The sequence below is a fragment of the Ostrea edulis genome, chromosome 8 (assembly GCF_947568905.1).
Source record: "Ostrea edulis chromosome 8, xbOstEdul1.1, whole genome shotgun sequence".
NCBI classification, from domain to species: domain Eukaryota; kingdom Metazoa; phylum Mollusca; class Bivalvia; order Ostreida; family Ostreidae; genus Ostrea; species Ostrea edulis.
In genome coordinates, this window is record NC_079171.1 from 1844278 (window position 1) to 1858749 (window position 14472).

Genomic DNA, 14472 nt, shown 5'->3' on the forward strand with positions numbered 1-14472 from the left:
TTCTACAGGTGACAATGAATTCTCTATATCATTTCTTGTTTTTCTACAGGTGACAATGAATTCTCTATATCATATCTTGTTTTTCTACAGGTGACAATGAATTCTCTACATCATTTCTTGTTTTTCGACAGGTGACAATGAATTCTCTGTATCATTTCTTGTTTTTCGACAGGTGACAATGAATTCTCTGTATCATTTCTTGTTTTTTCTACAGGTGACAATGAATTCTCTATATCATTTCTTGTTTTTTCTACAGGTAACAATGAATTCTCTATATCATTTGTTGTTTCTCTACAGGTGACAATGAATTCTCTATATCATTTCTTGTTTTTCTACAGGTGACAATGAATTCTCTATATCATTTCTTGTTTTTTCTACAGGTGACAATGAATTCTCTATATCATTTCTTGTTTTTTCTACAGGTGACAATGAATTCTCTATATCATTTCTTGTTTTTCTACAGGTGACAATGGATTCTCTATATCATTTCTTGTTTTTCTACAGGTGACAATGAATTCTCTATATCATTTCTTGTTTCTCTACAGGTGACAATGAATTCTCTATATCATTTCTTGTTTTTCTACAGGTAACAATGAATTCTCTATATCATTTCTTGTTTCTCTACAGGTGACAATGAATTCTCTATATCATTTCTTGTTTTTCTACAGGTGACAATGAATTCTCTATATCATTTCTTGTTTTTCTACAGGTGACAATGAATTCTCTATATCATTTCTTGTTTTTCTACAGGTGACAATACTTAGATGTAGTGCATGGCGTCATAAAGGGGGAAGAAAGGATTGACATGTGGTAGTATAAACAGCTGTATCATTAATTCTTAGACATCATGATTTTAGAACAATTTAGAGGTCACCAGAACTGATAACTCAAGTGAGTTTTTATGATTTCTCATCAGGAAACTGTGTATCTGTAAATGTTTCACATTTTTAGCTCACCTGAGCTGGAAACTCAAGTGAGATATTCTGATCACTTTTTGTGCACTGTCTGTCTGTTAGTCCGTATGCACAGTTTCCACCTATTCAATTTCTCCAGAACCACTGTGGCAATATGAATTAAACTTGGTACAAATGATCCTTGGAGGAAGGCCCTTAGGGGAATCAAGTTGTTCAAAGGGCCAGTCATGATCCCTTCAAAATGGAGATAATCAAGAAAATGGAAAAATAGGGTGGAGTCATTTGAAAATTTTCTCAAGAACCGTTGGGCCAGAAAAGTTGAAACTTACAAAAAGGCTTCCTGACGTATATAGCAAACAGCTTTGAAAACCCTCTTCTCAAGGAGTACCGCCACAGTAGCCGAGAGGTTAGAGCATTCGCCCCGCATGCAGTAGGCCAGGGTTCGAATCCCAGCCGCGACAGACCCAAGTCGTTAAAATGGGTAGCGATACTTTCATCGCCAAACATTAGGTGTGAATGTGACGGATCCTCAGATATGACCTTATAAACGGATGTCCCGTGTCACAGTAGGTGTAAATGTGACGGATCCTCAGATATGACCTTATAAACGGATGTCTCATGTCACAGTAGGTGTGAATGTGACGGATCCTCAGATATGACCTTATAAACGGATGTCCCGTGTCACAGTAGGTGTGAATGTGACGGGTCCTCAGATATGACCTTATAAACGGATGTCCCGTGTCACAGTAGGTGTGAATGTGACGGGTCCTCAGATATGACCTTATAAACGGATGACCCGTGTCACAGTAGGTGTGACACGCTAAATAACCCTCACTGCTCAATCGCCGTAAGCACAGAGCATAGGCTTAAATTTGAAGCCCTTCACCGGTCTTGGTGACTTCTCCATATGAGTGAAAAATTCTCGAGCGAGACGTTAAGCAAGATACAATCAATCAATTTTCTCAAGGACAACAGAGCTCTGAGTAGTACTGCCATGTTGATATATGCAAGGATACCAAGGTAGTGTAGATTCAAATGTGATGAAATCAGTACCCCCAAATCCAGAACCCTGTGGATAGTGAGTGTTCACAATAGGAATCAAAGTTTTGGATGATAATATATATAGGAAAATATTCTTCTCAACAACAGTAAATCCATGATTAGTCATGATGACAAGACCGTACATTTCATACCATGGTTGTTGACCTTTTAACCTTGTATTTCAGTTATGTTGTAACATTTGGGGCAAGAAAAACAAAGAACAGCTGAACAATAGCAGGGCGAAGGTAACTCAGGTGAGTGATTGTGGCTCACAGGCCTCTTGTTTTCTCCCCAGTTAACCATTGCAGTCTTTGCATTGTTTTAACACATGCACTTCAGGCAGGTGTATCCATCGTCCGTTTGAATTGATTGTATCGAACAAAAATACAAACATCACAGAAAAAAGTTTAATGAAAGTAATTTTCTGCCTGGACTTATGAATTTGCAAGTTTCACATCCGTTCTCCTAACTTTACCAGGCCCCGGGCACCAGACTCCTGAGACTTTTCAAAGACTGCTCTTGCATTGTAACTATTTCTGTTGAATACGTTTCAATACAGTAACTGTATCACATGCTAGTATATGATGAATTGTGTATTTTTGTTTCCACAGATGATAACAGCTAGATATATCAGCATCACAAAGACCGAAGAACAGAAAACGGGCACTGGTAACAGTTGTAACATTGATATCAAAATATTATGAACTCAGAACAGGTTCAATATGTTTAAACTCACAGCTGAGTTTTATGATCTCAGAACAGGTTCAATATGTTTAAACTCACAGCTGAGTTTTGTGATCTCAAAACAAGTTCAATATGTTTAAACTTACAGCTGAGTTTTATGATATCAGTGTACATTGGTTTGAGCTTACATCCGAGTTTTCTTGATTAAAGTTTGTCATACCTGTCTTCTGTAAACTATTCACAACTTCTAATTCAATTCTTTACTTATCACAAGGCCAATATCAGGTAGAAATTCTATGTGATCTTTTCCAATCTTTCCACATGTTGGGGGGGGGGGGGGGGGGGGGGGGGGGCTGTTAATGGAATTTGTTCAATACTTCCTATCTTCTTAAAGAGGTTAGATAAGTTGGAAATAATAAATATAAGATAAGATATTGAAGATCATACATTATTTTCTGTCTAATTCAAGAATGGTTTTCTCTTTTTGAAACTTCATCAATTTAAGGTCCTAGTAGTGAGGGTTCTTTATCGTGCTAACGCCTACCGTGACCTCCGTTTAAATATCCTATCCAATTTACCTCTAATTGTGGATGTTGGTGAACAAACTGTCACTACCTCTCTTGTTAGACTCTTCAGTCTTTGGTTGTCTCAGTTGTATGTGGACATTTTGAATTAATGGTCAGGATATCAATGTATCAAATTACACAGGTCAAGTTTGTATTTGGGTCAAGTAAAAATATTTTGATAGAGTCATGTTCCCATGGCATTAGAAGATTTCATTGTATAGCATTCCACATTGACTCAAACAAACATTGTATGTATACTAACAATAATTCAAATTTATCTTAAGTTAGAATTGTACAATCTATAATAGAATCATAGAATTATTAACTACTTAGATTACTTTTAACAGAATCCTCAGGACAGCTGTGTGAAAGAGAAAAGGAAGATAAAAACTGAGTGGTATTATAAGAGTTTCTTTATTACTTGGATAATTTACCTGTATTTGTGACTCTGGATATGAATGACATGGATTGTTTAAAGGAGGATATCAATGTCTAGTCACAACTTAATAATATTGGCTATTTTAGGTCACCTGAGTCACTTGGGTGACCTATTGCTATTGTTCTCTGTGTATCGTCGTGTGTCATCTGTCAAAAATTTCAAACAACCAGAGCCACAAAGTACTAAAATTGGCCCTTTCGCCAAAATAAATGAGACTTTCACAGTTGATGCTCTAGGATTTATAGGTTATAGAATAATTTATTTTATAACTATATCTTTTCTAGTTTTCGTTTTACAGTCGTTTAAACTTTTTGTTGTTTTTCAACAGAAAAACTATATAACGTCATGATGTTGACGTTATGAGAATCACAGTGTAATGCACAAAAAATGGACGCATAGGTTAATATATATTTTTTGGGCTTATTCTGGTTGTAAATCACAACTGTTAAAATACTAGGAACTTGAATATTTTCTATCACAATGTTTGAATTTGTGATATATTGCCCCCCCCTTCCCATTACATAACACTACAATTTTTTTCCCGCTGTATTGGACATAATTGAAAAATCGTGATTAAAAATTAAAATTCCTTGCAGTGAAAGGACGACAGCAAATAGTATTGTTTTACTGTCTGTCTCAAAGACGAGTTAATATTTTCAAGTTCAGTGATTGGGATAAGCAAATTGCTTAATGTGACAATGGCGCGTTACCAGCTAGTGTCGATGTGACATTTCTAAAATGAATGCGCCAAATTAAAATTTTTATGAGACATTTTAAAATGACAAGTCCGAGAGACCAATAAATTATAATTTAAACACTACTGACAGACAGTAATACCGTGGATAACTTTAGTTTTATTATTTGTGTTAAATTTACGTTTTGTTAAAGTAAGGATTCTCATTGTGATTGTCCGCGTCATCGTCTCCTTCTGCTCCTACAGTGTCTACTGCCAGTACTGGCTGATCATTAAGTCAGTTTGCCCTTTGTCAGGCTCAAGAATTTTTTTCCGTGGCATCTCCAGTCCGTGCGCATTAAAATTGCAATTTAACGGTATTAACCAATCAGATAACTTTTTACTGTTTGATTAGACACTGAGGAAATCTAAGTCATACTTGCGCTTAAAAGAACGTAAAGTTGAACTATTACTAAAGCATTACCAGTGATAAAGATTTTTCAAGCACTTAATCGATATAGATTAAGTGGGGGATCAGCTCAAAAGTTAAAAAGTTTGGATATCTACGTCAGTGGGGAAAAGCTCAAACTAGGTATATCGACGATGTGCGCCACAACGGCGCAGTGTTTCAATATTCTATGCGCCATTCTTTGATTTAATGCGACTATGGCGCAGGGCGCGTGCTTATCCCAATCACTGTTCAAGTTGCATATATCTATTTGTATCAACTTCCATTGAAATTGATATAATTGAGGATAAAAAGAGAGACAACTGTATAATTTTGGTTAAACTTGAGTAATTATAGTAACTAATTACAAAAATTGATTTTTAAAACTAATTTTTTAAAAATAAAACACGGTGGACCTTTAACATTGTCGTGCGGCACCTCTGAAGTCTTAATTTTCTGAGCGAGGTAGACCTTTAAGTCCATGGAGATCTGACATTTGTGCCTCCTTTGTGCCACCGTGCACCTTCGTGTGATAAAAAAAAAATACTAAGCGAAATATTAGTGGGTGAAAATTAAAACGTATAAAACGGCGACTTGTATATATTCATATTATTTAATGAGATATATTATTGTAAATTTAAAATAGTAATTTAATTTTTTAAAAATGTACCTTCACTGTCTATCTCCAAAGAACTATAATACTGATTTGATAACTTGCTTAAATTGTTTACATGTTGGAGTTTGCTATTCGAAACAATTCATCTCAATTCAACTTATGACGTCCGTTCTGTATTAACTTTTCACGTTTATATGTTTGAAGCAGATAAATTGTTTTTTAAAAAAAACCCAGAAATAGAGTGGACAGTGTCGCTAAATGGATTTTAATTATCTCTAAGTAGAAACCTCAACATGTTTGTAAATCGGGATTATTTCTTGTATATAGATATATTAAGATATTGATATATATCCGTATGCAGACTTCCCCGCAGACGTTCACACCTTTATGAAACGCCCAAATTCTCGACATCCCGTACACAAACACCTGTACGTGTTAGTCGGCACATTGTCTCACAGCACGAGCAGCACGAGTTCACCATGGACTGAATACATTTTGCTATCGAAGATGGAATTTTTTTTTTAAATGCCTAGATTAACATGTATGACGGTGGTAAAATAAAATCTAGTAAATCCAATGAAGTTGTAATAATATAGATTATATATTTATTTAATTTTTGATGGAGAGGGCGTTAGATAGCTAGGCACGTAACATCGGTTTAAAAAAGGGAGGGGGGAGCAGTCCTAACTCGCGCCAGCCGAATAATTTAACATGGAAAAAAGGGAAATTAAATATATCAAAATGAAATGGAATAATTAATTAATAAGAATAATATTGTACACTTAAGATTTGATTGATTAAACTTCCCATACCTGTATACAATTACTGATGCTCTCTCTCTCTCTCTCACGAAGTTATAGATTCAGTACTGTTGTGTAGCGTGTATGAATAGAAGCAACTAAAATGCAAATCGTCAAATAATGTTGTCTATATATATTTGTGTGTGAACTAATTGCATTTGAAACCGAGATTTTAAAACATCCTTACAGTAGACTTGGATGGGTCCATGTGGCGATTTATCCACTGCACACTTAAAGAAACTGAATTCGGGAGGGGGATTGGGACAGTTTGAGTGGATGAAGACCACCACCCACCACCGCCACCACACACATGTACACAATTTAAGGTTTTGAAGATTGGACAATTTAAGCACAATTTCCTGTTGCCATTGTAGGCTGGATTATTAAATTAAGATATATTTATTGGTACAACACATGTCCAGTTTATTAATTGGCAAAACATATATATTATAGCATTCAGTCCGTCTGTCATAATTTAATTTTACTTGTATCACGCAATTTGATTTGATGCGCACGCTGAAAAAAATATTTGTTTATATTGTATAAATGAAACTTGGCATGGGGACACACCTCCTTGACAACCAAGACTATTTTTTCTTTTCTAATGTTACATTGGACAATGGAACACTGATATGTTGATAGGCCTTCGAATTAGACCATGAAATTGAAAATCAACGGAATTAAACATGCACAATAAATACTGTATTGTCTTACCCCCTCCCCTCAAACAAAAAACAAAACGCAGTCTTTGTTTACAAGTAAAGTTACATAAAAATAAAAAACTCTTGATATGTACAACGATGTCATATGTGAAATAAATAAAAAAAACGGTATATCGAGTATTTTCATATGGGGTTTACTTGATCCGCCTATCGAAGCATAAAATGCGTCATGAATGTCTTACAATAGATGACGTCATGTCTCATCGATAACATGTGGATCGCTATCTATGAATTGCTTACATAATTTACTGTGTCGGATTTATCTGGCGGCAATGCTGCATGCTATGGTAAGTCATATTGTAGTTTAAATCTGTTATTTTGAATTCATCTTTGCCTGACAAGGTCATGCTAATATTCAGCCCGAAACTTGGATGTACTGTAAATCAAAGAAGGACTTGCTCCCAATGTACGTAAAGTTAGGTTAAATAAAGCAGTTATTTCGAATGTTGACAGTCTAAAGCTGCGTAGTAACAATTTTGTAAAATAAATAAAGCAAAAATTATTCGATATGATATCAGTACCATACAAGAATACTTCGTGAAGCCTGAATATTTTCTGATATCCCAAAATGAAAGAAAACGCCGCGCCGTGTTCATTTCAGTCACTAGGCCTAACAGTTTCGGTAACTGTCGTTTCGTTTAATGATAATGTTTATGATAATAATGTAAAACTACCAAAATTGTACAGAGTTTTTAAGCAACGATGCAATGAAGATGCTTTGTGAACGACTTTAAAAGATGAAAACAACTAGGTATTGAAAATGAACATATATAGTAAAAGGGCAAAACAAGCTGCAACCGAAAACTATTATTAGGTGAGGGAATTTCCCTTGCTTTAAAAATAAACACCGAACTAAAATGACCGATGTACATGACACGAAATAAAAAACGTAGTTTCCTTCTCCATAAGATACTTAAACCAGCCATATTTTTCTGTAAAATTCAAGTTTACCACCACCAGCACATTATAACCGTAATATTTTTCAGCAATCCGGAATATTGTTTTTTGAAAAATAAAAATAGTGCTCCTAGCTCGCCCTAAAATATTTTTGCATTTATGGTCAATTGAAAAGGTGTATATTATAAAAATACTTTAAATATTTTGGTCGACATGAAACCAGTATGGCAAAACCTTTACAAAATAACCAGTTTTTGGTGAAAAATGACAAAAATACGGTACCATATCCGGTTCTAGTATGTATACAGCTTTAGTTGTGCTCCTATTTTTAAAATCTAACTTGTTTTTTTAAACCCCGGATTCTGATACATATTTATAACATCAATACTCGTATTCAACATTTCCATTCATTTTTATATATTTTAAGGGCCATATTTTGGGGTTTGTGAATCAAGTTCTTTGTATGAAGCATTATTGAGACAAGGGGGGCAGACAATGTAAATTTCAGGACTCCTGCACCCCTGTGGTGCATTATTTCATTTAAAGGATCAAACAATCAAACTTGTCAGATAGTGATACTGTTTTGTTTGTTTGCTTTACATCGCTTCAAGAAATTCTCATTCATACTAAGTCATCACCAGCTGTAAATGAAGGACCACAAATTTCAACCTATACTTAGTTCTCAGGACTGTGGCAGTGAGGGTTATTTAACATGTCTAGACCTATACTTAGTGTTCAGGACTGTGGCAGTGAGGGTTATTTAACATGTCAATGTCTGTCGTGACAAGGAACCTCCATTTTTAAGTTCATATCTGAAAATCCAGTAACTCTTACTTCTCAAGAGTATTTGACAAACAGTCATGGCCATAATGCAAACACGTTATTAGAAGGTAAAAAAAAAATAAAGCATGCAAGTTATCTTTTTGTCACAGTGAGCTACCTCTCTTTGCTCCTGTTCTTTATCAAATACCGTGTGGTACTGTTGATAACTCAAACAGGTTATTTTTAGTGATACCACATGATACTCTTAATTTTAGTTAACTTGTTTACGTTATTTTATGTCAACTCCTCTCACTTCTTCCATAAAGTCCTTGTACAATAAAACCTAGAAAGCAAACAATGGTAGAGAAAAAACCCACATTGTATTCTTGAAAATCTGTTTTTTACCTCTGAATATATAATAAACAAATGAAGTTCACAGAATTAGCCCCTGTAGATTAGGTTTAGATGTAAGAATCACCGTGTCTGTCTGTCTACACATCTATCTTCTGTCCGTCCCTCCCACTTTGTATCTAGTGGACAACTTTGTAATAAGAAGAGAATAAAAAATCATACTTGTGACAAAAATTGCATACAAACAGATATATGCAATAATTGATTACAAAATCTGAAACTCATTCGGTTCTTCGTGTTTAAAAGAATCACTCATCAACAGACAACACTTCCCTATATACATGTATGATACTCAGGTTACTGTTAATGCCCATGGGCCTCTTGTTAAGTTGAAGTTTGAATTTCAATGGAGTACATGATTAACAGTGAGCTTGGTCAAGGTTTTGTTTTCTGAGAAAATGTTTCAGATCAAAGTGAATTGATTACCATGGTGATATTCAAATAAATGTTACCACTTGATGTTTTCAGGTTCACACTGGACTCCCATGAGGTCCTGCATTACTGAGGAAAGAAAGGTGATGTTAAAAAGGTAATGGTTCCTATATACACATACATCTACACAGAATTGTGTCGGTGTATTTTGATGTCAATGAAACCGTTTTTGGTCTGTCTGTCTGTCTGCAACTCATTGTTACCTTGAAATAACGGATTATGCAGTAGATTACATCATTTTCACTTTGAGAAATAATTGAATAAGTGAACTTGTTTTTAGCTCACCTGAGCTATTCTGATCACTTATTGTCTGTCGGTCTGTCCGTAAACTTTTCCCATTTTCATCTTCTTTTCCAGAACCACTGGACCAATTTCAATAAAACTTGGTACAAATCATTCATGGATGAAGGGGATTTAAGTTTATTCAAATGAAGGGCCATGTATAACCTTAAAAAAATGCAAAATAGGGTGGTGTTATTTAAAAATTTCCTTCTCAAGATCCACTGAGCCAGGAAAGTTCAAATTGATATTGCTGCTTTCTGACATCATGTAGATTTAAGTTTGTTAAAATCATGCCCCCCTACCACTCCACCGCACCCGGGTATAGGTTGGAGCCACAATAGGGTCAAAGTTTTACATGGGAATATTTGGGGAAAATCTTTAAAAATCTTCTGATCTTTTCCTTATTTCTTAAGGATTAATGGGACAACATTCAAATTTACATGAAAGCTTTCAGACATGGTAGATTCATTTTTTTTTTGGGGGGGGGACACGATAGGGGATCAAAGTTTTATGTACGAGTGAAAAAGGGACACTCTTTAAAAAGCTTTTCAAAATCCCTAGGGCCAGAAAAGTGGAAATTTACATGACAGCTTCTTTACATGGAGTAGGTCCAAGTTTGTGCAATTCATAGGCTCCAGGGGTAGGGTGAGGCCAAAATAGGGCATCAAAGTTTTACCTACTGTTAGATACAGAGCTGCCAACCCTCACGATTTTGGTGTAAGGCTTACGATTTTAGGACTGAAAATGTGTCTTGCGATTTCACTATATATCTTCCGATTTTCGCCTATTTCACATTTCGAAAGTTTTAGAGCTGTCTGTCATTGGTTTTTACTTTTATAATAAACAAGCCATAGTCATTACTACGTTTGTTTGCATAGTTTATATATATATATATACAGAATCTCGATCATTTTAAAGGACACATCGCATGTTTTTAAACTTTTTAATTTTTTCAGCAAAATTAATTCATTTCATGCCTAAAACTACTTTACGTGTGTTTTAAATGAAACAGTTTGCGTAGTTTTCGAGTTTGAAAGCGATGAAATTCAAATCTTGCGATATGCATATTTTCTTCGATATTTTACACGCCATTATCTGTGACGTCATATGCGACCTCGAGCGAGACGATTTGAAAACAGTTGTTAGCCATTTCATAAACAGATTAGATGTAATTGACAAACAAACAATTATCACATTAACGGCTTGTAAATAACACTGCATTAGGGTGTTTTGTGCCGTTTAAGGGTGTACTTGCTGTCCGTAGAGAGGATTTGGACTATGTTTTCTTCAATTTTCGAAGGAAGGTGTGAGGGACAAGACGTAAATACTTTTTGTAGATAAAAAATAATAATGATTAATAAAATTGTTTGAATAAAATAATTTAAAAGTATTGTGATTTTCACAATAAGTTTGATCATTTTTTTCTTTCGTAGTAGTCCTAGTTGTCAATGATACGTAATCGTATCATAATTTAGGCCTATCTAACTTATCCAAAAATAAATTTAATAATAATTGCACTGTTTATTTTTAGAAAAGCAACAACTCTAATTACAGTTGTTTACAGAAATGGCATTACCAAATAGTGTTTAGACAGTGATCCAATGTAAACATCATTTACTCGCAAAATGCAGATTTCATACTCGCTTTCCTTGCTACATTTGGGTCGCTATTTGTATGCACTGGTGGCTAAAAGATATAAGACCCGGGAAATTTGTCAACATCGAAATAAATGTTATCCATGGTAAATAAATTAGGCCCCTAAAACCCGAGTTTTTAAACATATCTAACACTACTTTTACAACAAGTTGATCGACGAAGGTCACATATGACGTCACTGTACCACGTGACTACCAATCTAATTAACTAGGCTTTTTGAAATCAGGGCTTAGATTTAAGTCCGTATTGTGGCTAATTATCACAATACTTCAGCGAACGAACTATTATAATTAATTTCTATAAGCATAAGGAAGACAAAATACAAATAAATCTGTATACTTTGAAAACATGAGATGTGTCCTTTAATGCTTTGAAATAAACAATATGGCAGCTGCTACTAAACGTAAGACATGTATTGATGGAAATAACAACAATACTCCCCCAAATATGCAAGTACTCTGTAAACATCTATTCGTTTCAAAGTCAGAAAGGAGGAGTTTGTATGATAAGTGTACAATCTGTTTGATAAACTTCAACATTTCTCACAGCGGGGAAAATGACATTAAAACACTTGCCAGAATAACTGACACAGTAACTGTAAAATTATATAATATACTAATGTAACAATATTTTTTACACGTCAAGTTTTAGAAAGTAAAATCAATAAAAGATGTATTTGATCTTTTGCATTTGTAAAATGCATAACAATTCGTATACAGTCTAAATTCATTAAATTTGGATTTGAAGTATGCCTAAAATTGCTCAGGTTACATATTTATTCATAAAAGATCTCTAGCAGAAGCTAGGCGGCCCCCTGACCCCCACCTTATTATTTTCCTTTTCATAATGTTGGCAGCTCTGTAGATGGAAAAATCTTTAGAAATATTTCTTGAACTATTTAAGCTAGGGCTTTCATACTTTAGTATATAGATACTATAGATAAGGAGGGGGGGAGGTCAAAAAATTTTCATCGGAATAAACATTGATTAAAATATCTTTTAAAAATTCCAACACCTAAACAGCGGTAGGGCCAAGGTGACTCAGGTGAGAGATGTGGTCCATGGTTTGTTCTTGTTTCTTCTTGTTTTACCAATCAGCTTGTCAGACTGCTAAAAATAATAACAAAAGAATACAAATGTTAATGAGGGTCGATCCTCATGTGACTTATTAATATTAATGGTTGAAAGTAGGAAAAAAATGTATTTATTTCCACTCAATATACATGTATTCAAATTTATTTAATAACCAAAGAAAATGTTCATGCTGCCACCGTTTTAAAGATGTCAGATATACTAAAACAGAAATATATGTTAACACAAGAAAATCCCACTTTTTTGTTATACGGAATAATCAAACTAGATAAAAACTTGTGAAAATGACAAATTTTAAAAGTCAACAGTTTAAAAAACAAACTGCTAATTAATAAATATGTATAAATTAATTGTGGATAATGGGGAAACCTTGTATAATAGGCATGCAGTAAAACAAATAACCAGGATAGGAGTTACTGCCCTTGACAACAGTTTTAGCTCGCATGAGATCAAAGCTCAAATGAGCTTTTCTGATTGCCAAGTGAGCTTTCCTGATCACCTGAATCCCGTGGTGATCCAGGTTAGAATAGGTCATTGGCACCCACTTGCTTGTCGTAAGAGGCGACTAAATAGGGCGGCCCTTCGGAATAGGTCCTTGGCACCCACTTGCCTGTCGTAAGAGGCAACTAAATAGGGCGGCCCTTCGGATAAGACCACAAAAACTGAGGTCTCGTGTCGCAGCAAATGTGACACAATAAAGATCCCTCCCTGCTCAAAGACCATAAACGCCGAGCATAGGCCTAAAATTTTGCAGCCCTTCACCAGCAGTGGTGACATCTCCATATGAGTGAAATATTTTCGAGAGGAACGTTAAACAATATTCAATCAATTAATCTGATCACCTGTAGTCCATTGTCTGTTTGTCCGTCTGATTGTAAAAGTTTTACATTTTCCACTTCTTCTCCAGAACCACAGGACCAATTACTGTATAACCAAACTTGGCCAAAAGTATCCTTGGTTGAAGGGCTTTCAACTTTGGTCAAATGAAGGGTCTCGCCCAATTCAAATCGGAGATAATCACATAAATGCAAAAATAGGATGGGGGTCACTTAAAAATCTTCTTCTCAAATACCACGGGGCCAGAAGAGCTGCAATTTACATGAAAGCTTCATGACATAGTACAGATTAAAGTTTGATAGAATCATGGCTACTGGTGGTAGGATGGGGCCATAATAGGGGATCAAAGTTTTACATACAAATATATAGGTAAAATCTTTGAAAATCTTCTTCTCCAGAACCACTAGGATAGAAAAGTACAGATTTACATGACATCTTCCCGACATAGTGCAGATTCAGGTTTGTTAAAATGATGGGTCCCCAGGGGTAGGATGGGACCACAATAGGGTATCAAAATTTTGGATACAAATATATAGGGAAAATCTTTAAAGATTTTCTCAATAACCACTTGGCCAGAAAAGCTGAGATTGACGTGAAAGCTTCCTGACATAGTGCAGATTCAAGGTTAACAAAACCATGGTCCCTGGGGGTAGGATGGGGCCACAATAGGGGATCAAAATTTTACACATAAATATAAGGGGAAATCTTTAAAAATTTTCTTCTCAAGAACTACTGGGCCAGAAAAGTGGAAATTTACCTGAAAGCTTCCTGACATAATGCAGAATTATGTTTGTTAAAATCATGCCCCCAATTTGAGTTAAAAATTCATATGAAAATATGTTATTCAAAGTTTGTCTGTCAAACACATTAATCTTGTTCTTCACAGCGTTTCAACTCCTTTGTAACTTTTTCATATTTCCTCCTTCAGCATCAGTTTTGACCAAACAGAGTATCCTTAAGTAGGGGGACTCAACATTAATCAAAATCTGACTTCCTGTTTTGACGGAGGATTGGACCATCAACAAGTTACTGTATAGGTTTGTATATTATGTTGTACATGCAGATTTCTTAACAGTCAAGAAAACTTACAATTATACATTTTTTGACTGGGTCCGAGAACAACATCTGTTTTGTTTGATTCAAGAATGGAATATGATGTGTTGTCTGAAGCTGTAGGCAACATATTGTTCAAAGATCAAAC

The 14472-nt window shown here is 35.0% G+C and overlaps 1 protein-coding gene across 1 annotated transcript in view; it reads left to right on the forward strand.

Moving 5' to 3' along the window:
* The window catches only part of LOC125682758 (uncharacterized), a 222865-nt gene that overhangs the window by 197943 nt on the left and 10450 nt on the right, over positions 1–14472 (forward strand). The window contains exons 4-7 of the mRNA XM_056147922.1: positions 2567–2624; positions 3553–3602; positions 9442–9502; positions 14200–14308. The gene's annotated coding sequence lies outside the window, so the exon portion shown is untranslated. The remainder of the gene's footprint in view (positions 1–2566; positions 2625–3552; positions 3603–9441; positions 9503–14199; positions 14309–14472) is intronic.